Source organism: Ochotona curzoniae, unplaced genomic scaffold (assembly GCF_017591425.1).
Source record: "Ochotona curzoniae isolate NIBS_2020 unplaced genomic scaffold, NIBS_Ocur_1.0 scaffold_4701, whole genome shotgun sequence".
NCBI classification, from domain to species: Eukaryota; Metazoa; Chordata; class Mammalia; order Lagomorpha; family Ochotonidae; genus Ochotona; species Ochotona curzoniae.
The window spans coordinates 71,231,667-71,254,260 of record NW_024467122.1 but is presented as its reverse complement, the minus strand read 5'-3'; the positions used below and the strand labels follow the sequence as shown (position 1 = coordinate 71,254,260).

Below are 22,594 nucleotides of genomic sequence, written 5' to 3'. Positions count from 1 at the left end.
AGGGCAGCCCTGGCTGGCCACCCTCTGCTGCCTTTTTCCAGGAGACTCAGCCACCTGAGAGCTGAGAACCATCCTGCCACAGACTGCTGGGCCACAGCTCCCTTCCCCCTACAGGTCACACTCTGTGTGCGAGTGGAGGGAGGGGCGGTGGGGCAGGAGAACATGCTGGTGTGTGTGGTTACTCCGGCTTCAGGGGAACAGGCTGGTGCTACAGGCTGGGCTGTCTCTGAGTCTAATCCACTTCATCTCTGGGGGCAGCCCCTCCCTGGTTGTCCATACAGCCTTAGGGACTCCTAGGAGTTCCCAGGCAAGGTCAAACAGAGCAGGGACAGCCATGGGACTGTCCTGGCCGGCAAACAACAGCGCAAAATATTCCCTTTGCTTCCCAGGAGGCCATGGAGCCCTGGAACTCCAGGCCTGGTGGCTCCTGACCTTACCCTTCTGAAATGTACAGTTTATGTGGCAAAAGGCAAGACGGGCACCATGGTGGGCAGTGGGGTGCTAGGAAATAGGGGAGGCTGCCTACTTTCCCTGTGCCTCCTGGTTTCTGATACCTTCTGGTCCCTCTTTCATCTACACTGGCCTGAGGCATCCCCTGTACCCTTCAGGGACAGCCAGCTCCCGGGGACCTGCTGGAAGTCCGCACTGCCTGTCCATAGCCTGGCCAAGAGGAACATGGGTGCAGGGGCCCCACCCAGGCCAGTGTCTGCAGGAGCTGTCAAGGCTGGTGGGGACAGGGGGCCTGCAGACCCAGCTGGGTCAGTGGTCAAAACTGAGGGGTCTTAAGGGATGGGAAGGAGGAATTGCTGGGCCCTGTCACCATTCAGACAGGAAAAATCGTCCTGAGGCACCTTGTACCTGAGTGCAGAGGTCTGTGTGGCACTGTCAGGCAGCGAGGCAATGTACCCAGAAGGTGCCCTGGGTGGCGGGCACAGGGTGGAGAACTCACCAAGGACAGGACACTAGCTAGAGGCCTCCTGAGATCTACTCATACATGGCACGCTGGGGGAATGCCCCCAAGAAAGCAGGCACTGTGCAGGAAGGAGCGAGGCCAGGCTGGGTGGATACCCTCAAGGCAGCGGTGGTTTGGATGCAGGCTGGAGGCTGGGGACGCCCAGGAGGGACGAGCTGGGCTTCCTTCTGTTCTCCTAGCCACACCCCCTGTGCCAACACTCCTCAGTGCCCCCCAGACAGTGGGCTCCTTCCCCATGCCCTCCAGGGGAGCCGGTGCCCTTTTGAAGAACAAAGGGGCAGCGGTGCGCAGGAGCCGGGGCCCTCCTCCCGCCTGGGGAATGCAGTGTCACTTTCCCAGAATGCCGGTGACTTTGGGCCCATATGCTCTGTCTCCCCTGTCATCTGTTCGGAAATGAGCAGAGCGGAACCGCGGGAGGAGTGAGCGGCGGTTTCAGCAGCACAGGAAGGGCTGAGGGCCGCACTGCGGGGCTGCTTTGCCCGGGGACCCATACTCCTGTGGACACAGTCCATCACTGGCTGTGGAGGGGCAGGAGCGGAGACACCTGTGTCCTGCCTGTGGCCAGGAGGCATGCTGGAGCCTTGATGCCCCATGCTACTTGTGAGGGGTCTCAGACAGTTGGATTTGCTCCAGCCACTGGTGACTGAAAGCGAGATACAAGACAGGGTGGGGTCCGGCGTGGACTGCCCTGTGCCAGCAAGAGCCCAAACAAGAAGTGACAGGGAGGCACACAACGTCCTGGGTGGCCCTTGTACCTGGGCCTGGCAGTGGCTCTGCCTGCAGGGTGTGTGAACCTCCTCATGGCCAGGGCTGGGTCCTGCCACGGGCAACCAAGGCACTGCTCACAGAGGGGGCACTGTGTAGGTCACATGACTGACAGGGAGCTGGAGGCCTCAGAGTCTCAGGTGATCTGCCTGGGGTGTCCAGAGTGGGGCCTGTACCACCAGTCTCCTAGCTGGAAATTCCTGCCCTGAGCTGTCCCAGGCACTCTGGGGCTGGACCGAGGCAGCCAGGACAAGGGCTGCAAGCCTGGACTTGCCCTTGTCCCAATCTCGGTCAGAACCTGGATACTGGGACTGTCCCCTCCTTCCTCCTCTCCTCCCATGCCCCTTGTGCAGTGTTACAGTATTGTCCCATGTTACAGAGATGACATGGGGGCCCGGGCCGGATGCACTGACAGCTGGGTGGGAAGCAGGTCTCCTGGCATCCCTGCTTCACAGATGAGGGACGTCAGGGTAGGGGCTGTGTCCTTGGGCAATGACACGTGCAAGGGCATAGGAACCACGACCCAGGCCTCCTGACTCCAAATGCTGTGCTCGTGATGTGGAGGGCTCACCTGAGGGGAGTCCATGGGGCCATTCCACACATACCAGCCCTCCTGCACACTGTGACATACGCCTCCCTCCCAGGCGAGGGGCCCTAGGTGCGGACAGCTCCTGTGTCCTCATCAAGCTGTAGGAACAGTCTGGCACAGGTGACTGCCCCTGACCTTGGCCTCTATGCCAACAGCCATGGTGGCCAAGCCGGGCTGGGTATGCTCTCTCTGGCCTGGACTGACCCTCCCACTGTCCCTAACTCACCCACCCATGCCTGAAGACGAGATGCTTCTTGACAGGTGGACAGCAGGACATTCCCGAGCCCCTTCCTGGTCTGGACTCCTGGTCCAGTGTTCACTCAGTGACATCGCACCGCCTGTTTTTTGTTCTGTGTGGGTCCCCACATTTTCTTTCCTTTGTGGATCTGTCAGGGAGCTTTATGTATCAGTCTGGGACAATGCCTGGTTCTCAATAGTTCCCACGGCATGTGACAGTGACCTGTGTGTTTGCAGCACCCTCTCTATCCACTGAGCACTTGCTGTGTGTAAGAACTGGTTGAGGCCTGGCACCTGCACAGCCCTCTGCACCTCTCTGGCGCCTTCCCCTTACAAAGCTGAGGCTCTGGGAGATGCGACACTGCCGTTGAGAAGGCTGTAGAGCAGGATGCCCTTGCACCGCCTGCCGGGTGGGCAGACTGCTTTGTATTTCTATTTGTTTATGAAGTAGAAAACATAGATGGCCCAATTATTACCCAACTCTAGCATCTTTGCAGTCACGTTCTAGGTGCTCCACCAGCACTTCTCAATGGACAGGTGGGATGGCGATAAGGAATGCACATGTATGCACGCATGTTTTCCCCGCCCAGATCCCACAGGTCAGGTGCTTCCTCTCACAGCAGCAACTCTACTGAGAATTCACGTCCACCCTCCCTCCCCCTCACGGCACAGGCGAAGAAACTAACACACTTGAAGAAGCTTCTGCAAGGCCACCGAGCTGTCCTGTGGGCTCCGTCTCCAGAGCCAAGGCCCGAGCCACCACACTGTCGCTTCTCATCAGTGCCAGGACAGGAGGCGGACAGCACGTGCTATGTGAAGGTCTGCTCAGCTAACAGTACTGTGGGTGGTAGAGCAGTCCCACGTCCCTAGCTTTCCTGGACTTTTGCATGCGTTCTCTGGGGGCCCAGCACCTGGAAACACCAGGAGAACAGGAAATTTGCCAGGGTGGCAAGGACGGGGCCAGGACCATTAGGCACAAATAGGGTGCCCAGCATCAGACAGTGCTCAAACATGAGCTCTACCTTGGCAATACCCTCATCAGGTCCCCTCCCCACAGGTGCCAACTCCCCACCCAGCCACTGCATTCTCTGCCCTACCAAGGATGCTGCGTGGTATGGAAACCAGGGACCTGTGAGCCAGCGTGAACAGGGGATCCTGGTACAGGTGTGTCCCAGCCCAGTCTGCAACCAGTAGAACCCACTGAGCTTTTCTTGAGGGGTATTGAGGTAAGTGCCTGAGAAAGGGGGTTTGAGGAGCTTGAGGGGTCCCCCAAAGCCACTTCCAGCTCCAAGCTTTTATGCATTGTTCTGCAGGACTCTGTCCCCTTTGGCAGGGGACACCCTTCTGTGCCATCCCCTCTCAGCACTGGTGGAGGAGTGAGTGTCGGGGTGGAGTGAGATCTCAGAGGCCAATGAGACCAGGGATGGGGGTGAGGGGAGTGCTGGGGGTCCTACAGATGATGTTTCATTCAAATTCTGTTAATAAAGATTTTAAACTATATGGGGGTAGTTCAGAAAGTTCATGGAAAAGATGAAATTTATTTTGGCACAAAGAAAATTTTAAACTTATTTATTTTCCTTAGATGCATTTCCCATTACCTTTGGAAGACTGCCCCCTCTATTTCTGAAAGCCTTCATAAGAAATACCATAGCGGTGGGCATCTTGCCTGGCAGGTGAAGATGCCCACACCCCTGGACCTGGATCTGAGTGCCTGGGTCTATTTCCTGTCTCTGCCCTCTCCGTCTAGCTGGCTGCTTGTGCACATCTAGGAAAGTGGTAGGTGAGGGCTCAACTGCCTGGGACTCTCTGCCACCCACGTGGGAGAGCTGGATGGAGTTCCTGGCTCTGGGCTTCTGGGGTGTGACCCAGCAGGGTGAAATCAGGGGGTCAGTAAACACGGACACATGCAGCTCTGCCTGGCTCGGTGTGCTGCCCTGCACACTGGGGCGCCGGAATCAGGTGCCAGGATGCTGCCTTCCGTAGCTCTCAGGGCAAAGTGGGTCCGCTCGTCTGATCTGTGTACAGCGTCCAGCGTCCAGCCTCTGCTATGTGGGCTGGCCACTTGGAGGGCTGTTGCAGTGCACTGGGTCCCTTGTAAGCGCTGCGGCCTGTGATGGACGCTGAGACTGACATGGATGTATGCAGACATGTGGGTGTCCATGAGCGTAAGTAAGGATCCCATGGTGCCCAGGGGCCAATCACACGGCGTACCCTGGGACCTTATGGGGGACAGGTGAAGTTGCTTTGCACACCCCTTGGCCAACTTGCGCAAGTCACAGGGATCCTCTGTTACTACTGTCAGTGAGCAGACTTGGACGTCAGTTCTTCCTGCTACCCTCTTTGGCGGTGATGATACTGGCTGAGTGAGTGGTGGCCTAAGCTGGGACGGCAATAGGGTCAGCTGAGATTTTTCTGACACCAGGCTGCTGTGATGACACAGCAAGGTTGGCTGCACCTGAAGCAGATGGGACTGCAAATGCCCCGTGACTCTGTGTCCTCAAGAGCTGCAATGCTGTGATGGCTTTACAAAGACCAGGTTGCTGCTACGAAACACCCCACTTGTTTTCAGGGAAATCCTAAACTCCTGCAGTGGTTTCACATCATCAAGAGTTACACTGTTCACATTATACAAGGTGGGTCAGCCTTCCAGCTGTGTCCCCAGCCGTGAAGGTGGGGAGCCCCTGCACTGCCTCCAGTCCCTAGTGCCAGCCTCTCTGAGGTGGGGTGGGGTGAGGTGGAGATGGCAACCCTGGGAAGCACCTTCCCTTTCACCCCCTTGACACATGCAGGGAAGCTGCATTCTCTTCTGTTCACCTCTGGCTGGGGCCGCACAAGTGCACTCTTTAACGCTGACACCTGCAGTAGCAAAACTGATGCTCTCTCTCTGGTCTCTGGCTCTCCCTCCTCTGTGGGCTGTGGCTGGCTGGTGAGCTGTCTGCCAGCTTCCTCAGGGACATGGCATATCTCTTCCATCTTCCTCCTAGGGTTGGGCAGGGCAGCAGGACCTGATGCAAGATAGACGTGTGTGTGTGTGTGTGTGTGTGTGTGTGTGTGTGTGTGTGTGTGTGTGTGTAGTCTGCCTGTCTACCGAGCCCAGCTTAACTGGGCCACTATCCCGCCACACCAGGCCTACTCAGGCAGGCCTGCAGGGCGCTTGTTCTGAGCACAGCTGTCTCAGTCTCTGCCTTCTAAAGCTTTTCCAACAGCTTGGGTGGGAGTGGGGAGAAGTGGAGGGGTCCTCTTCCTGCTTTTCTTTTTTTTTTTCAAGTCTTGAAAAATGCCTTGCAGCAGTGGCCTGCCATCTCCATTGAGCCTTCCACGTTTACTTCTACCTGCATTTGGATGGAGCTACATGTTCTTCCACGGGGTCATTGGTCAGACAGTGGACCTTTGGGATGTTTCTGGGGTCTCTCTGGGTAGCCCCAGGGTTAGTGTAGCATGGTGAGCAGAGGGGCACAGGGCCACTGGAGGGGGTGCTGGCACTGCTGAGCAAGCGTCCCAGGGGACTGGGCTGTGTGAGTGGTGGCTGCCTAGACATCTGTACAGCAGATGGCATATTGGCTGCCCAGCCAGTCTTGGGTTGGGCAGAGGGGAGGAGGGAAGGCCAGAGGAGGGAGAACCCCAGGGACTCAGGCCTGAGAGGGGATGGAGCCTGCTGCTTCCTTTCCCAGATCTTCCTGCGAGTGCCCACAGAGCCAGGTGGCTTTGCTCTTTGTAAAATTGCTATCCTAACAGTACACCTGGGAAGGCCACCACTGGATCATCTGACACATGTACACCATGTTTGAGGGTGGAAGCTGGGGCTGGGAACTCAACCCAAGTCTTCCCCATGGGTCGCAGGAACTTGACTGCTGAGCCATCACTAATGCTGCCCAGGGTCTGCGCTGGCAGTAAGCTGCAGTTACGTTGACCTGACACCTTCACTGCTCTGCTAAATGCCCACTCTAAAGAACTCATCTTTGTTTTCAACGTGAAAGAGAAAGGCTGAAGGACTGGGGGTACCTTTTATATCTGCCAGGAACCATCTGGATGTTTAAGTATACTCGCAGGTTATACACAGTGATTGACCTAAAAATTCACTTGCTATAGATGTACTAAATCTTGAGCGCCCTGTGGCTGCCTTGTGGCCTTCTGTGACCTGGGGGCTGCACGTCCCCTACCCCTGGTAGAGGAAAAGGATGGGAGGGAGAGGCAAGGTACTCCTGGACCAATCTGGGCGGGACTGCAGACCACAGAGTGTCTGGGAGTGCGAAGTGTTGCGATTTAGCAGAAGCTGCGGGTTGGCCAGCAACAGCTGAAGCCAGAGGACTCCAGGAGAATACGAAGGTCAAGTTAAGCTTCTAAACTCAATTACACCAACGGTGGAGAGGCGGGGCAGAAGGAGGACAACTTGAGGTCCAAACCAGAGATGGTTTTGCCACTCATGCACCCTTCAGGAGGACTGAACAGGACACTTCAGGGGAGAAAGCACCCTGGGGACTGTTAAGCAAAGGTATGATCGGAGACCAGCACGACAGTAACGACAGATCTGAACTCCTGCCTGCGATGATATGGAAAGGAGTGACCAGAAACTCTGGAACCCCTGTGGGATCTGGGGTACCAACCACTACCTCAGGTCCAGGCCTTAAAGACCAGAGTTGAGGGGCTGCTGCTGTGGCACAGTGAGCTAAACTCCTGCCTATGGTGCTGGCATCCCGGTTTAAATCCCAGCTCCTCCACTTCCCATCTAGCTCGCTGCTGATGTGCCTGGGAAGAAAACAGTAGAACATGGCTCAAGTGCATGGTCCCCTGCCACTCGAGCAGGCAACCCAGATGGAGCACTCGCCCGGCCGTAGTGGCCATTTAGGGAGTGAATCAGTGAATAAAAGATCTCTCCATCACTTGACCTTTCAAATAAATACATCTTAAAAAAAGCAAAAACACAAAACAAAAACAACCCTCAACCCAGACTGTCACCTGGCAAAGCCGTGGCACTCGCAGCCTCACCTCTCGCTGGCTGTAGCTAACTCATCATGAACAGGTGTGCTGAGCACCGGTTTCTAGACGAGCTCAGTGTTTTCACTGCCCTCCTCCTTTCTTGCTGGCTGCAGTTCAAATGTCCTGCGAGGTCCAGGACAAAGACATAGCCTGGGTACTCTGCTCCTTGCCTCTGTAAGCTGCTATTTGTCTATATGCAGTGGAAGCAGATTCTACTAACATAAAGGTAAAAAATGGACCCTAACACCGAGTATTGTTTGGGAGGAGTGATGATTTCAAGCTTTGCTGAATTTAGTTAAAAATGTAGGAATTGGCCCCAGCACGGTAGCCTAGCAGCTAAAAGTCCTCGCCTTGCATATGCTGGGATCCCATATGGGCACTGGTTCTAATTCCGGCCACCCCACTTTCCTTCCAGCTCCCTGCTTGTGGCCTGGGAAAGCAGTCGAGAACGGCCCAAGGCCTTGGGACCCTGCACCTGTGTGGGAGACCTGAAAGAAGTTCCTGGCTCCTGGCTTTGGACTGGCTCAGCTCCGGCTGTTGCGCTCACTTGGAGAGTGAATCAATGGATGGAAGATCTTTCCCTCTGTCTCTCCTCCTCTCTGTATGTCTGACTTTCCAATAAAAAATAAAAATAAATCCTAAAAAAAATGCAGAAATCATCAGTTAGAAATGAGAGGTAGAACTGCTCAACCAATGGAAAGAATAAATTAGAGAAAAAATAATATTACTCTAGTAGAGAAAGGGAAAAAGTAAAAATGGTATTGTATAGAGAAACTGTATAATCCGATGGCAAAAAACACGCCAAATCTATCAAGCAATAAATAAACAAATTCAAAGTCTCGAATGAAATTAAAAACTATAAAATGTAAAGAGATTTGCTTCCAACAAAAGAACACAGATGTAAAGGCATAACACATGCCAAGATGATAAATCTCAACATAATGTCGATGGATTAGCCACATCAGTACCAGGCAAAAATAAAATTTAAATCAAGCTACTTTAGACATAACAAGTCATGACACAGAGATACAAGAATTCTTTGAAAAGGAAGATGCAATATTTTGACATAAACACTTTACATCACTACCTTAAAAAACAAAGCAAAAACTGGCTGAATTGCAAAGAGAAATAAAAAAAAAAGCTACACTGAAAGTGGGGACTGGGGGCCCGGCACTGTGGCCTACTGGCTCAAGTCCTCGCCTTGAACACGCCAGGATCCCATATGGGCGCCAGTTCTAATCCCGACAGCTCCACTTCCCATCCAGCTCCCTGTCTGTGGCCTGGGAAAGCAGTGGAGGACGGCCCAAAGCCTTGGGACTCTGCACCCATGTGGGATACCTGGAGGAAGTTCCTGGCTCCTGGCTTCAAATCAGCGCAGCACCAGTTGTTGCGGCCACTTGGGGAGTGAATCAGTGGATGGAAGATCTTCACCTCTGTCTCTCCTCATCTCTGTATATCTGACTTTGCGATATAAAACATAAAATAAATCTTAAAAAAAAGTGGGTACTGGAACACATTTCTGGAAGCTGAGTAAGTGAGCAGGGAATTCAAATGGACACAAAATATTTGAGTGACATATGAATGAAGCTGTATAAATAGCCACCTGCATTTAACAATTACAGAACATACAATCATAAGTTAAAAAGAACCTTGGTATTTAAAAATAAAAATGGATTTCAATAATTTATCAAATAATGCCCTAATTGAAATTATAAATCCTGGGCCCGGTGGTGTAGTCTAGCAGCTAAAGTCCTTGCCTTGAATGTGCTGGGATCCCATATGGTTGCCGGTTCTAATCCCGGCCAGCTCCACTTCCCATCCAGCTCCCTGTTTGTGGCCTGGGAAAGCAGACGAGGACGGCCCAAAGCTTTGGGACCCTGCACCCGTCTGGGATACCCGGAAGAAGTTCCTGGATCCTGGCTCCGGATCAGCATAGCATCTGCTGTTGCGCTCACTTGGGGAGTGAATCATCAGACAGAAGATCTTCCTCTCTGTCTCTCCTCCTCTCTGTATATCTGACTTTCCAATAAATAAATGAATCCTTAAAAAAATTATAAATCATTGGGTTCCCCCCAAAAATCATTTTTGGAGGTTTTTTTGAGGGGGGATATTTGCTCGTACATAGTGAAATATCTTAGGATTGAGACCCAAGTCTGAGTAAGAAATTCATTTATGCTTCACACACACCTTACACACATAGCCTGAAGGTAATGTTATACAATATTTTTCCTGCACTTGCATTTTGTCTATGACCGGCTATACGAAGTCAGGTGTGAAATTTTCCATTTGTGGCATTATGTTGTTGCTCAAGAGTTGTGAGTTTGGGAGCACTTCACAGTGCCGAGTGAGGGATGCTCAGCTTGTACCTATCACCGCGTATCAGTGAAAACACACACCTAACAGTCCGCAGGCTGCGGTGAAGGCAGGACTGAGCAAGCAATTCATCACTTTACAGGTGTTCACTAGGGGCAAAAACAAAAAACACTGGGAATCCATCAGCTAAGGGTCCAATCCAACAAATTACAAATAGAAGCAGTAAATTCAGAGAACACATAAGAGAGCAAATAATAAGGAACATAAAAGAATTTAGATGGAAAAAAATAGAGAGATAATCAGCACAGTAAAAATACTTTTCTTTAAAAAGCCAGGAAAGTAGATGACGAAATTGGTGGAGAGAAGATACAAGTCGCAAGAGCTGAAAAAGGACTCATAAGCGCAGGCCAAATTTAAGGATTAAAAAGACACCCTATGTGAAAGACGCAGAGCCAACCTATTTGAGCCAACCTATTGTGAGACAATGTGTGCATGTGTGTGAGGGGGAGGTGTGTGGTGCCCGTGCCTGGGACTGGCAGGGTACCGTGGGCACACACATCGCCCCCAGTTGGCAGAGCTTAACTTTGACTCCTATCACAGGTGTAACTTTGCATTGCACTAGGCATTCACTGTCGCACCCTAACTTCCCAGCAACTCCTTGGTCTCCTTGGTCTCTTGTGGCTTCTTCACAGCGAGAGGAACCATTCACACAGATTGCAGTCAGAGCAGGCTGTTTCTGATCCACACCAACAGAAGCAGGAAAAAACCCACCCAACGTACGAGGCCTCACCATCTTGAGCTCATCTGCGTACATGAAGTACTGGTTGCTGCTGGGATGAGGTGGTGGAATCCACGGTGTGGGCTGGCACAGTCCCATTGGAAAAATGTGACCCAGGAACCCAATGGAGGCCCGAACTACTGGGCTGTGACACACAGGGCTGAACAGGACTCCCTTCTTGGAGTTTCTGTTGGTGGAAAGCCATGTTGCCACATGAACCTGCTTCCCTGCCTTTTCTTCTTTCTTTCTTTCTTTCTTTTTTTTTCTTTTAAGAAACCCAGGAAAAGGAAGCAAACCATTTGAAAATTCTGGCCACTTTTGCGTCCCTGCAGCAAATAAAAATCATCAATAGAAAGCCACTCTTAGCCTTGAGCAATATTTTCAAAAACACAACACAAAGAACCTGCGGTACTTAACTATTCTGTTATTGATTTGCTGTGGTTTGCAAGGTAATGTTGAAGAAAATTAAATGTGCGGGTGCCTGAAACACGTTTTCGGCGGTGGTGAGCGGTGTGACCTGTGTTTTCTGAGGCGGTACGGGGGCCGGGGGGCACGGGGAGGGGGTGTGCCATGCACGAGTGCGGGATGAATGACAAGGGGGAGCATGCTTTATCTGGTTACAAATAAGCTGGCTCCTTTCCCGCAGAGTGACAGCCATGAAACCCAAGTCTATTTTCACTGTTAGAGAAGAGAAAGTTATTTAGTTGGAGGCTGGCTTCTGCCCAGTGGGCTGGCTCCAGTTAAGTGGGAGGCTTGAGGGCACTGCCATTTGCTTCTGGATGCACGGATCTTCCCCCACCCAGGCGCGGCTCTGCTTCCCTCAGAAACCAGTAAAATCTCCACCATTCAATTCAACAGCAAAATGATCCCATTGCTTCAGGTTTGGTCAAGTCCAGAAAACACCATCAAATAGGGTATGTATGTCCTGTTCCCAAAGCTACATGTAAAAAAAGTTTTGTTTTTTTTTTTAAAGATATGCTTACTTGTTTGAAAGGTAGATGAATAGCAAAAGTGAGAGATCTTCCACCTACTGGTCCACTTTCCAAATGGCTACCACAGTGGGAGCTGGGCCAGGCTGAAGCCAGGTGCCTAGGAATTCCTCGCAGGACATGCACATGAGTGGCAGGAACCCAAGCACATGGGCCATCTTTCAGGTGCATTAGCAGGGACTTGGATTGGAAGTGGAGCAGCTGGGACCCAAAGTGGTGTTCATACGGGACACTGGTGTCACAGGTGGTGGCTTAAACCACTGCACTACAACGCTGAAGGCATTTAGTGATTTTACTAATGATTTACATTCAATGACCTATGAGAGGCCACTATAACTTGATGCTTTATGTTCAACTAAGAATCTGAAAGTTAGCCAGAATCCCATATGGGTGCCAGTTTATGTCCTGGCTGCCCTGCTTCCCATCCAGCTCCCTGCTAAAGGCCTGGCAAAGCAGCAGAAGATGGCCCATCTCTGAGCCCCTGTCACCCATGTCAGAGATCTGGATGAAGCTCCTGGCTCCTGGTTTCGGCCTTGTCCAGCTATGGCAGTTGGACCCAGTTGGTAGTGAACTAGTGGCTGGAAGCTCCCCTCCCATACCCCCTACCCCCTAACCTTGACTTTCAAATAAACAAACAAATCTTGACAAAGAATCTGGAAGTCAAACTTAAAATAGTTTGCTTTTATCCTTGCTTGTAATTTAGGTTGTTTTGGGGTCGGCTGGTGCTGGCACTACATCAATGAGACAGCAACTAGGGGTTCTCCCTAATGCTGATGTAAAAGAAAACTTGAAAACACATTCACTCCTGACACACACACCATCTGTTTTAGGGAAGTGGGGAGAGCAAGATACATCGAACACCTTCTGAAATTCTGAAGGGCTTTGATTAGTCAAGGAGTGTACGCTTTGGCTGTCTGAACAATGTTCTCATGTGGAGCCCTGGCAATGTGGCCTTTACAATTAGCTTTCCAGAGCTGGGATGCCAGTGTTCAGCAGGGCACAAGCTTCCCCAGCCTGGCACTGTCCCATGATGTCATGGAGTGGGGAGGAGGCAGGGATGTAAGAGGTAGATAGGCCTGCTGATAAGGAAACTGGCAAAAAGACGTATGGTGCTATGGCCAGTACATTGGCTCAACAGGCTAATCCTCTGCCTGCTAGCACTAGCAATCCACATAGGCACTAGTTCATGTCCCGGCTTATTTACTTCCCATCCAGCTCTCTGCTTGCAGCCTGGGAAAACAGTGGAAGATGACCCAAAGCCTTGGGACCCTGCACCCCTGTGGGAGACCCGGTTTCAGACCTGGCTGTTGCAGTCATTTGGAGAGTGAACCAGTGGATGGAAGATCTCTCTCTCTTTCTCTCCTCTCTGTAAATCTGTCTTTCTAATAAAAATGAATAAATCTTAAAAAAAAAAAACCTTAAGGGGCCATGCAACATCTGGCTTTATCTTGCCTGACTTTATAGAGAGTTTGTTTCTTAGATTTATGGCTAACATGGATCAGGAAAAAAGAAAGGCCTTCCAGGGCAGACTGGTAAACTCAGCTTTTTCTTTTTTTTTTTTTAAATAACATTAGGGATGACACCTGTGACATAATCCTGGCACAACTGTAACCAGGGGAACTCAGCAACTCTGTGGGAAGTTCCACATTTCAGGGTTGGGAGCATTTTGTTAGTTGCAAGGTCAGGTAGGCAAGGGCCAGGGAAATGAGGCGGAGAGCCGGTCAGAGAGTGAGTGTCAGCTGGTTTAATTTTCTGTGTCAACTCTGAAAATTAGATAAACAATGACAAACCAGGCTTTTTAAATGAACTTGTCACTTCTGGTTTTCTTGATCCCGGGGAACATTTTTTTCAAGTCTTGTGAGCCCCCAAGACAGATTTTAACCCCTGAGAGGTAGACCCAAATGTTCCCATCTCTGATGACAAAAGATTCCAGCCAACCATTTTCCCCATAGGCCTCTTCAGAGAAAGCCCTTGATACGGAAATACTCTTCTTGTGGCATCGAGGTAGGCTTTTGGGTTTTGCCTGGAGTTTGGGGTCCAGCCTTGATCAGGAGGGTATCTGCATTGTTCCCCTCCCCAAGTTCTCTTTTCCCTCTTCTGCTTTGTTTTCTAGACTGACTCAACCCTCCAGCAACAGGGTTCCCTGCTCTTATCTGCCCTACCACCTCTGTGCTATGCAGCTTTGTCCGCAGGCAGCAGGCAGCTGAGCATAGCCCTGCCCTGTCCTGCCTCATTGCTCTGTTGTTGGGTTCCGCCCCGATGTTCAAACATTTTATGTGACTCAGTCTACACTACACAGCTTAGCCACAATGCGTACCCTGCTCCCTACTTGGGTTAGGGGTAGACTGCAGATCTTTCTAATCACTCCCCTTCCTGGCTCTGCTATGGGATATTTATTCAAATATAACCTGGTTTGAGGATGCTGATTCCATCTGCATTTGAGTCAGGTTTTTGTTCTGCACAGTGCTTTCAAGTTCATTATCTTATGCAAGTGTCACATACATGGCTAGACAGGATGACTGCCATTCCCTTCCATTTGCAGATTCAAAAGCTCAGTTCAGTTCAGAGGTATCACTTGGCCAAGGCAGAATCAGGCCTGTGCCTTTGGTTATAGTATGGTAATCATAGCCTAGAATGGCTGTCCCTGGGCCAGGAACTCACCAGGCCTTTCCATTTACTTTGGCTCATGTGGTCTCCAAAAGCCCTATCAGAATGCAAATATTAACCTAGTTTATAAACAAGGACACTACGCTATGGAATAGGGACAGGGTGCTCTGGGCTGGCATCTGGAACCCCAGTTCTGGGACCTCCTGGGTCAAACCTTCTCCAGCAGTGTACAAAGAGACGAGGCAAGCTTGCTGCATCAGAGTCACGGCACAACGTGGGACAGGTGACTGAAAGTGCTCCCCAGCCCCCATCTTTGCCCCACTGCTGGATTCCAATGCTCTGGCTTGTGCTTAATGCACAACTGGCTCCTCTTGTGAAGCATTCCAAGCTCCTAAACCATCTCTGACGCCTACCCAACTGCTGAGCAGAAAACTGCTGGATTCCACTGCTTCCCGGGAAGACAGAAGAGCCTGGAAGGGCTCAGGTGCATTTGAGATGAGCTGCAGCCCTGACCTCCCCAGAGTGGAGCTGTCCTTGGCGTTTGGGGCCTTGGGATGGCCACCCATGAATTCACCTGTGGGTCCCCGGGGTCCTGTGGACGTCACCCTTCACACCACTGCTTGCTGTCCATGACAATGGGGTCTGCTGTTAAGGAGAGAGGTGCCAGCTTCTTAGATGTGAGTGTGACATTCCCAGCATGGAGGCCACTGTGAAGGCGGTCCCAGGGTCATGACTGTGAATGGCCTGTGGTTTTGCTGTACTCTAATCCTTTCCTAGGAAAATGTATGTGACCTCTGACACATGTTCAGTGCTCAGTGCACACACCAGACACAGCTTCTCATGACAGGTGCGCACAGTGTGTGTGTGTGCATGTGAGGGGTGGGCAGTAGAGGGCTGGGGATTCTGATAGCCATGTTCTTCAGTGCCTCAAGGATCTTCCCCTGAATCTCAGGTCTAAAGATCCAACTTGCTCCCCACTGAAATCAAGAGTGAACAGAGTTCTCCTGGGTTCAGAATTCCGTGCAACCACAACACAACACAGAAGGAGGATCCCAACTGTTGCACTGGTGCGCAGCCTATAGACGAGACGCCAGTGCCCTCAGACGGCATTTCAAATACAGTTTATTAGTGTGTGATATGAAAAGGGTATTTTTATTGCATGATATAATGCAATGGGACCTTGGGCGCTCTGTGGAAAGACCTCACACTCAGAAGTGTAATGAACCCGTAGTCCCAAAAACATTATACTGTACATTAACCTATCATTAATGGCACATTAGGGCTTGGGGCATTGCACGCTTGCTGGCCAGGGCTCCATCAGGACAGTGTTGAGAAAACCACACAGTCTTCCCAGGCTTAAAACAAATAGAGAAAATAAATATTCCTCATGTCTACAGGCAGCTTTAAAGGAAGTTCAATCCCAGCTCTGCCTTGCAATTTCCAAGCCTGAGTGTTTTTTTTTTTTTTTTCCCAGAGAAACCAGGAAGATACACAAGCAAACAAAGGGAGGAGAAAATGACCCTCTTATAGTTTAGCCTCCCACTGCTGGCCGTATCACCTCAATGCTGGTTGGACAAGGTCATGAGCAGATGGCACCTTTGCTAGCATAAACCTGCCCAGAGGACACTCGGGCCAGGGTCATATACTGCAGGAGGAGGAGGGGTCCTGGAGACAGTCCACTCCTTCGCTTTCTCGATGGAGAAATCGAAGCTCAAAATGAACAAGCAGGAGGCAACACATCCGTTAGAGAAACAGGCAATGGACGTTGAAAGATACGGACAGCTGATAAACTTAAGAAAAAAAATGACCATCCTCGTCTTCACAGTTAGAAAGCAATGCAAATTGAACAACTGCATACCATTTTACCCTGCTCAGATAAGAAAAATCAGGAAGAGATTAATATTTGATAGCTTAGTATCAGGAGAGGTACAACTGGCCTCTCCTACATCCAATATATGGAGATACGTATAGGAGAGCCCTTGTCCTCTAACAGCACAAATCTAGAGATGCCCAGAATGTTCTAGAACAGGGTCCTGGTTGATAACTATGGTGTCTCCTTTGAATACACACCATATGGCCATGAATAAAATAGGGTAGACCTGTCTATGATGTGGAAAGACCTCGAAGACATGGTGAGTGACAGGCAAGGGGCAGGACACACACAAGTAATATTCTTGAAGGATACACAAGGCACTGTTTAAAGCACTTACTGAGTAGGGCCAGGAGCCAGGCTAAGAGCTGCAGTTAGACTAACTTATTGTAAATCTGTGGAACTAGAATCTTTAACCATAATTTAGAGACTAATTTTAGAGATTAAACTCTGGGGCCCGGCGCGGTGGCGCAGTGGTTAAGGTCCTCGCCTTGCAAGCCCGGGATCCCATATGGGCGCCGGTTCTAATCCCGGCAGCCCCGCTTCCCTTCCAGCTTCCTGCCTGTGGCCTGGGAAAGCAGTCAAGGACGGCCCAAAGCTTTGGGAACCTGCACCCACGTGGGAGACCAGGAAGAGGCTCCTGGCTTCGGATCGGCATAGCATCAGCCGTTGTGCTCACTTGGGGAGTGAATCATCGGACGGAAGATCTTCCTCTGTGTCTCTCCTCTCTGTATATCCGCCTTTCCAATAAAAATAAAAAAAAATAATAATAAAAATAAATCTTTAAAAAAAGAAAAAAAAAAGAAATTAAACTCTGATAAAGGTGGGAATAAGTATTGGGAGAAGCCTAGTGTTTTCAGCTACTCTGCTAAGTGCTTAACATGTCCTGTCATTTTTTTTTCTAAGATTTATTTATTTGAAAGAGTGACACACACACAAACTGAAAGAGAGAGAGAGAAAGAGAGACAGAGAGATATTGAGATCTTCATCTACTGGTTCATTCCCTAAGTGCCCACAACAGCCAGGGCGTGAGAAGGACAAACCTATGAGCCAGAATTTTAATATGGGTCTCTATGTGGGTGCAGGGGCCCATGAACTTGGGCCAACTTCTGCTGCCTTCCAGGCACATTGGCAGGGAGCTGGATCAGAACTGGATTAGCAGGAACTGGAACCGGCACTTTGATAAGGAATGTGGGTATGGCAGGTGGTGGCTTACCCCTGCAATGACACAGCAGTGCCCTGCTTGCCTCATCTGGTTTGGATCTTTCTTAAAAACAGCAGCCCTTAGTTGGTCACCACTGATGATGAAGTGAGAACTACAGTTTTCAAGGGTGACATATAATTTCCCCATGGTGGCCCTCTGGACCGCTGTACCTCTTCTAGTAAAACAGAGTATTTGCCAAATAGGAGAGATTCCTTTCCTCATGGGAACAACCAGTCCAAGTCAGCAGCGATCAGGGACCCAGGAGTTGTACGGAGAGCAAGACGAATGGCTGAGGTCAAATCAGACTCCCGGAAACAGCTTCTATCATGTTATAAATTGGGAGAGGGTCTAGGGACTCCAGGGCTAGACCCCTTTTAAGTCAATAATGCCTTACACCAATACATGGAGGACAGCATCTTCCGGAACAGTCAGAAATCAGCTGCAAAGGAAAGCCACATGCAGCTAGAGGAGCTCAGGGCCTGGGCCTCAGCAGGGCCTGGGGCCGGCTCCAAGCCTCACTTCTACTCCTCCAAGTCACCTCTCTTGCTGCCTTCTGATCCCCACATCCTTGCTGTTTCTGGGTACAGACTCAGCAGCAACATTTTAAATTTTTATTTGTCCTAGGCTCTGCTAGCACACCCGGTAATTAAAACGTTGATTAGTAAACAGTTTAAATATATGACAGACAATACAGTTAGAGCCTACAGTTAGGTCAATACGTGATTTAGATTTGCCATTTAAAAAAAATCTCATTTAAATTTTGCATACATTAATCACTACCATCCTTCAAGGTTCTGATATCCACCTGACTACAATATTAAAATAAAACTTGCTGCCCCAGGGAAATCCTACTTATTCTTAATTGTTTCGAGGCTTTGATGGGCTTTTAATCTAAGATTAATTTATGCAATTTTAAATAACTCTTCTTATGATTAATAAGCTTGAAAATTAAAAGGAGTCTAAAGCAATTATAATGAGCATTTGGTCATAACCTCATTAGAAGAGGGAGTGAAGGATACAGCTCTGGAATTCTTACAAGACTACAATTTAAGGTTACTTTCCGAGAAGTCAAACATAGTTCCTGAAATTGCAAAGGCAGGTTAGCAAAGGTCAGTGTTAAAATGACGGCTGGCTAGATTAGCATACTAATGATTTTCCCTGATGGTGACAGGAAGGACACTGAACCAAGACAAGACGCAGGGAGAGACAAGTGACATGTTGCCAAGAAACTGCCAGCTTCTGAACCTGGCTCCTCCTTCTGCGGGCTGCAGACTTGTACGGAAGTTCAGGAAGAGCTGGAAGGCTGGGCCATTCCCATGTGAGAATCAGCTTCAGCTGCAGGGTGCCCCCTCCAACCCCTGCGTGGCTGCCTCCCATGGTGGAGACCTGTGCGCCATAGCCTGCTCGGGGCGGACAGCGCTCCTGTCAGGCCACTCCTCAGGACCTGCTGCTTGGAGGCCAGCTGGAGCCCTTCAGCAGCCAGGTGGGCTCCTCCCTGCCCCCAGTTGTTCAGATCCCAACCTGTGCTGTTTTCTTTGCCTGGAACAACTTTCTTCTCATCTTGGGCAGTGATAATGTCAGGGATGCTGAGGAATAAGACCAGACATTGTGCGGAGTGTAACGTGCTTTGATCTCAATCACATTTCATGGTTGTGAGGCCTCACTGTTACAAGCAAGAACCAGAGACTGAGAGCTCAGTACATCTGGCTTTGGGTAGCCAGGTCAGGATGGGGGATGAAGGAAGCTGGCTCATTGTTAAGCCTCTACTTTCCTACTCCTAATCCCCTCATCAGGCCAACTCTAACCCTTCCGCAGGTCAGCTGGAGCCCACCCTGAGCTCCGGCACCACCAAGCCAGCAGCATGGGGCTTGTCTTATCTTTTCCATCTGGCTTGCTACAGAAGATGTGTGTGCTTCTTTAAAAAAAAATTTTTTTTTAGGGACCTGAAGCGATTACTCAATGGCTAAATCCTCACTTTGTGAGTGCTGGGATTTTATATGGGCACCAGTTTGTATCTTGGCTGCTCAACTTTCCATCCAGCTTCTTGCTTATGGTCTGGGAAAGCAGCAAAGGATGGCCCAAGTCCTTGGGACCCTGTACCCACGTGGAAAACCCAGAGGAAGCTTCTGGTTTCCAATCAGCTTAGCTCCGACTGCTGTGGCCATTTGGGAAGCAAACCAGCAGATGCAAGATTTTTCTGTCTTTCCTTCTCTTTGTAAATCTGATCTGCCTTTCTAATAAATACAAATGAATCTTTAAACCAAAAATTGGACGGGCAGGGAGGGCAGAAACAAAGAAGACATGTCAGAATCCAAGAGCTCTTTCATGTGCTCTCAGAGGCCTGTAATAGGGAAGGCCAGGCCAAGTCAAAGCCGGGAGCCTGAAACTCAACCCAGGTGGCCCACATGGGTGGTAGGGGTCCAAGCATTTGACTCATCACTGCTGTTCCCAGGGTGCACGCGAGCCAGATGCTAGAATCAGAAGTGGAGCGGCGAGTCTTAGTTGGATCCGGCCATGTTGCTATAGGACACAGGTGTCCCTGGCAGCATTTTAACCAGTGAGCCACATGCCAGTTCCTGGACATTTCTTCCATGAATGTCCACCACTACAACACTCCTTACGTTTGCCAGTAACAGAGGGCAGACACAAGGGAAAGCTTCCAGTGCCCGTGGAAGAATTACACATGCAGACCCATCCCAGGGAAATTGCCAACTCAGGCCTGATGACTGTAACCGTGCATGGGCCTGAGCTTTGTCCTAGGGACATTTGCTCCACCATGCACATTCGTCTGGTAAGAAACTGCCAGCAGGAGGTGCCCAGGAACATCATCATGTGGTGCCCCCACACAGCTAACGCTTCATAGTCAACAAATGCATTTCCATGAGCTGCATCTTATGGAAGCTAAAACAAAACAAGCAAAAAAAAAAAAAACCCCAACCACGTCAAGCCCCTCTCCCAGACCACTTGCATCGTTGCCCCATTTTATAGATGACAGCAGCTCAGATGAGCTTAGGACATGAGAGTTAGAAGTGGTCTCTGTACCTGAAACTGTATCTTCCCTACAATCCCCCAGTAGTGTGTCTCTGCTGCAACAGGTCGCTGCTTGTCTCACACGCACATACTAGAGTGGGTTTCCATTCTCTAGCCTCCCCAAGACTTGCATACACAACACAGGGGATGTCCTTCCTGCCTGGACCCTTTTCCACTCCTACTGCCATGGTTACAAACATGACAAACAAAGTCATAGCTGTGGGCTTGACCTGTGGCTGTGCTCAGCTCCCTGGACAACTGCTTTGGCATGGACACCTGCGTGACCTGTGGTTTGGTGCACCTCTGTCACACAGCACTCACTACAATCTGGCTTCTATAGTTCTCTTTGATATATTTGCTTATGTTTATTTGCTTGAGAGGCAGAGATAGCTTGAGATGGAGAGAAAGAAAGAGAGCTTTCATCTGCTGGTTCACTCCCCAAATGCCACAAGGGCTGGCAGCTGGGCTAGGCCTGAAGCTGGGAGCTGGGAACTCCATCCACATCTCCCATGTGGATGGTAGGAAACCAGCTGTTTGAGCCATCACCATTGCCTCGCAGGGTCCATACTGGTAGCAGGCTGGAGTGAGAAGCTGGAGTTAGGAACTGAACCCAGGTAACTCCAACGTGGGTTGTCCTAACTGCTCTACCAAACGCCTGCCTTAGATCATTTATTCTGCAGATATGACTGAATTGCTATTTGGCACCTTATACCATGCGAGCTGTGGCTCATGGAAAGGCCTTTCTCGTGGCCACCTTGCCAGCCTCTGGAGGGCAGGAGCGTGTCAGGTGGTCCCTTCCTCACAGCTGCAGAGCCCAAGCAGCTGCTCCAGGCCTGTGGGAGGCAAGAAGGAGCTCTGCTGTTCTGTCATGTAAGCCAGCCCCCAGCTGCCTGAGTAGAGGATGTCTTGCTCCAAAAGCTCACCAGCCAACCTTAACAGAAGGCCCTGAGCCCAGACTGACTGATGTCCAGGCACCAACTCCTTAGTGCTCAAGAAACAGCCTAGCTGGTCCCCAGCCTGGTATATGAGCTGCACCAGACAATAGCCCAGTTGCTTGGGAAGGTGTGCCCACCCCAGAGACATTTCTCTGGCACTCCAGCGTGGCACTGGACAGGAATTGGAGGTTGCTTGTTTTCATAAATGTGATGGCAGGACAGAAGGGCAGAAAGTTTGGTGACCAGATGCCTAGAATGGCCTCCTCTATCTTTGGTTTGTGATTGACAAAACCAAACAACAAGAGCAGCATCTTGTGTGGCAGTGGGGGTTTGTTACAGTGGGGGGAACTTGTCACTTGAGAGACCTGCATCCCATCTCGCAGTCCCAGCTCTGTCCCGGATTCCAGCTTCCCACTGCTGTGCCCCATTGGAGGTAGCAGCATGCTCCAAGTAACTGGGATCCTTGCCCTGCATGTGGGAGATGTGGCTGGAATTCCTGGATCTTGAGTTTGGCCACATCCAACCCTGGCTGGGGTGGGCAAACAGGGAGTGAACAGCGGAAGGGAAGATCTTCTGGTTTTCTCTCTGCCTTTTAAATAAGATGAAAAAAAAAATCCCAAATAAAAAATGGAAAGTGTAATCTACTAGGATAGCTTCTCTCTGCACAAGGAGTGTGTTATTTAAAGAAACGGGACAGGAGGCTCTCTGAATTCACTCGCGGCCACCAGCTGGGTGTGAACTTGGACTCTGATCTCTCACAAGTTCATTCAGAGAACTCAGGTGGTGGTGCACCTTCTGGCAGATGCAGAAGGCCTAGAATGTTCCCTTACCATCTACGCTGCATTCACACTTGTGTGCAGCCTTGAGGCTTACTCATGTGTCACCCACCTCATAAAGCCACCTGGTAACCTCAGCTGCAGGAGAGCTCTTTTCTCCCCCAGCACTTATGGGACCCTAAAATCCCATGGCCTCCACTTCAGTGAGCATTCCCGGGGCAGTCCACTTGGAGCTGGGTTCCATGCAAAGGGCATGGAGATGAAGAAGTGGCATCTGGTCCTCTAGGAGCGTGAGCTCTGCTCAGAAGCAAGTGCCACTGCAGGAATAGGCTGCTGCCACCACGTGGGAGTCATGTGCTAGGATAGGCACCTGTGGGTGTTTGTGTGACACTTGGTGGCTGTGTAGGAGCTCACTGCAGGACCAGGTTTCACTGAGGAAACCAGGACAGTGATAAAGCCTCAGGCACGTTCAAGGGCCTGCGTGTAAGAGTGTGAGCTTGGGGCCCGGCGCGGTGGTGCAAGTGGTTAAGGTCCTCGCCTTGCATGCCCGG

At 50.5% G+C, this 22,594-nt stretch overlaps 1 protein-coding gene and 1 long non-coding RNA gene across 6 annotated transcripts in view; both read right to left on the bottom strand.

The window, feature by feature from the left end:
• Window positions 1-22,594, bottom strand: part of MAP2K5 (mitogen-activated protein kinase kinase 5) — a 251,876-nt gene that overhangs the window by 5,976 nt on the left and 223,306 nt on the right. The window lies entirely within an intron of this gene.
• Window positions 3,379-21,969, bottom strand: LOC121149251. The gene is made up of 3 exons (XR_005882635.1): window positions 21,958-21,969; window positions 17,329-17,337; window positions 3,379-3,586 (listed from the first exon to the last, which is right to left on the bottom strand). It is a non-coding gene; the product is annotated as an uncharacterized LOC121149251 (long non-coding RNA).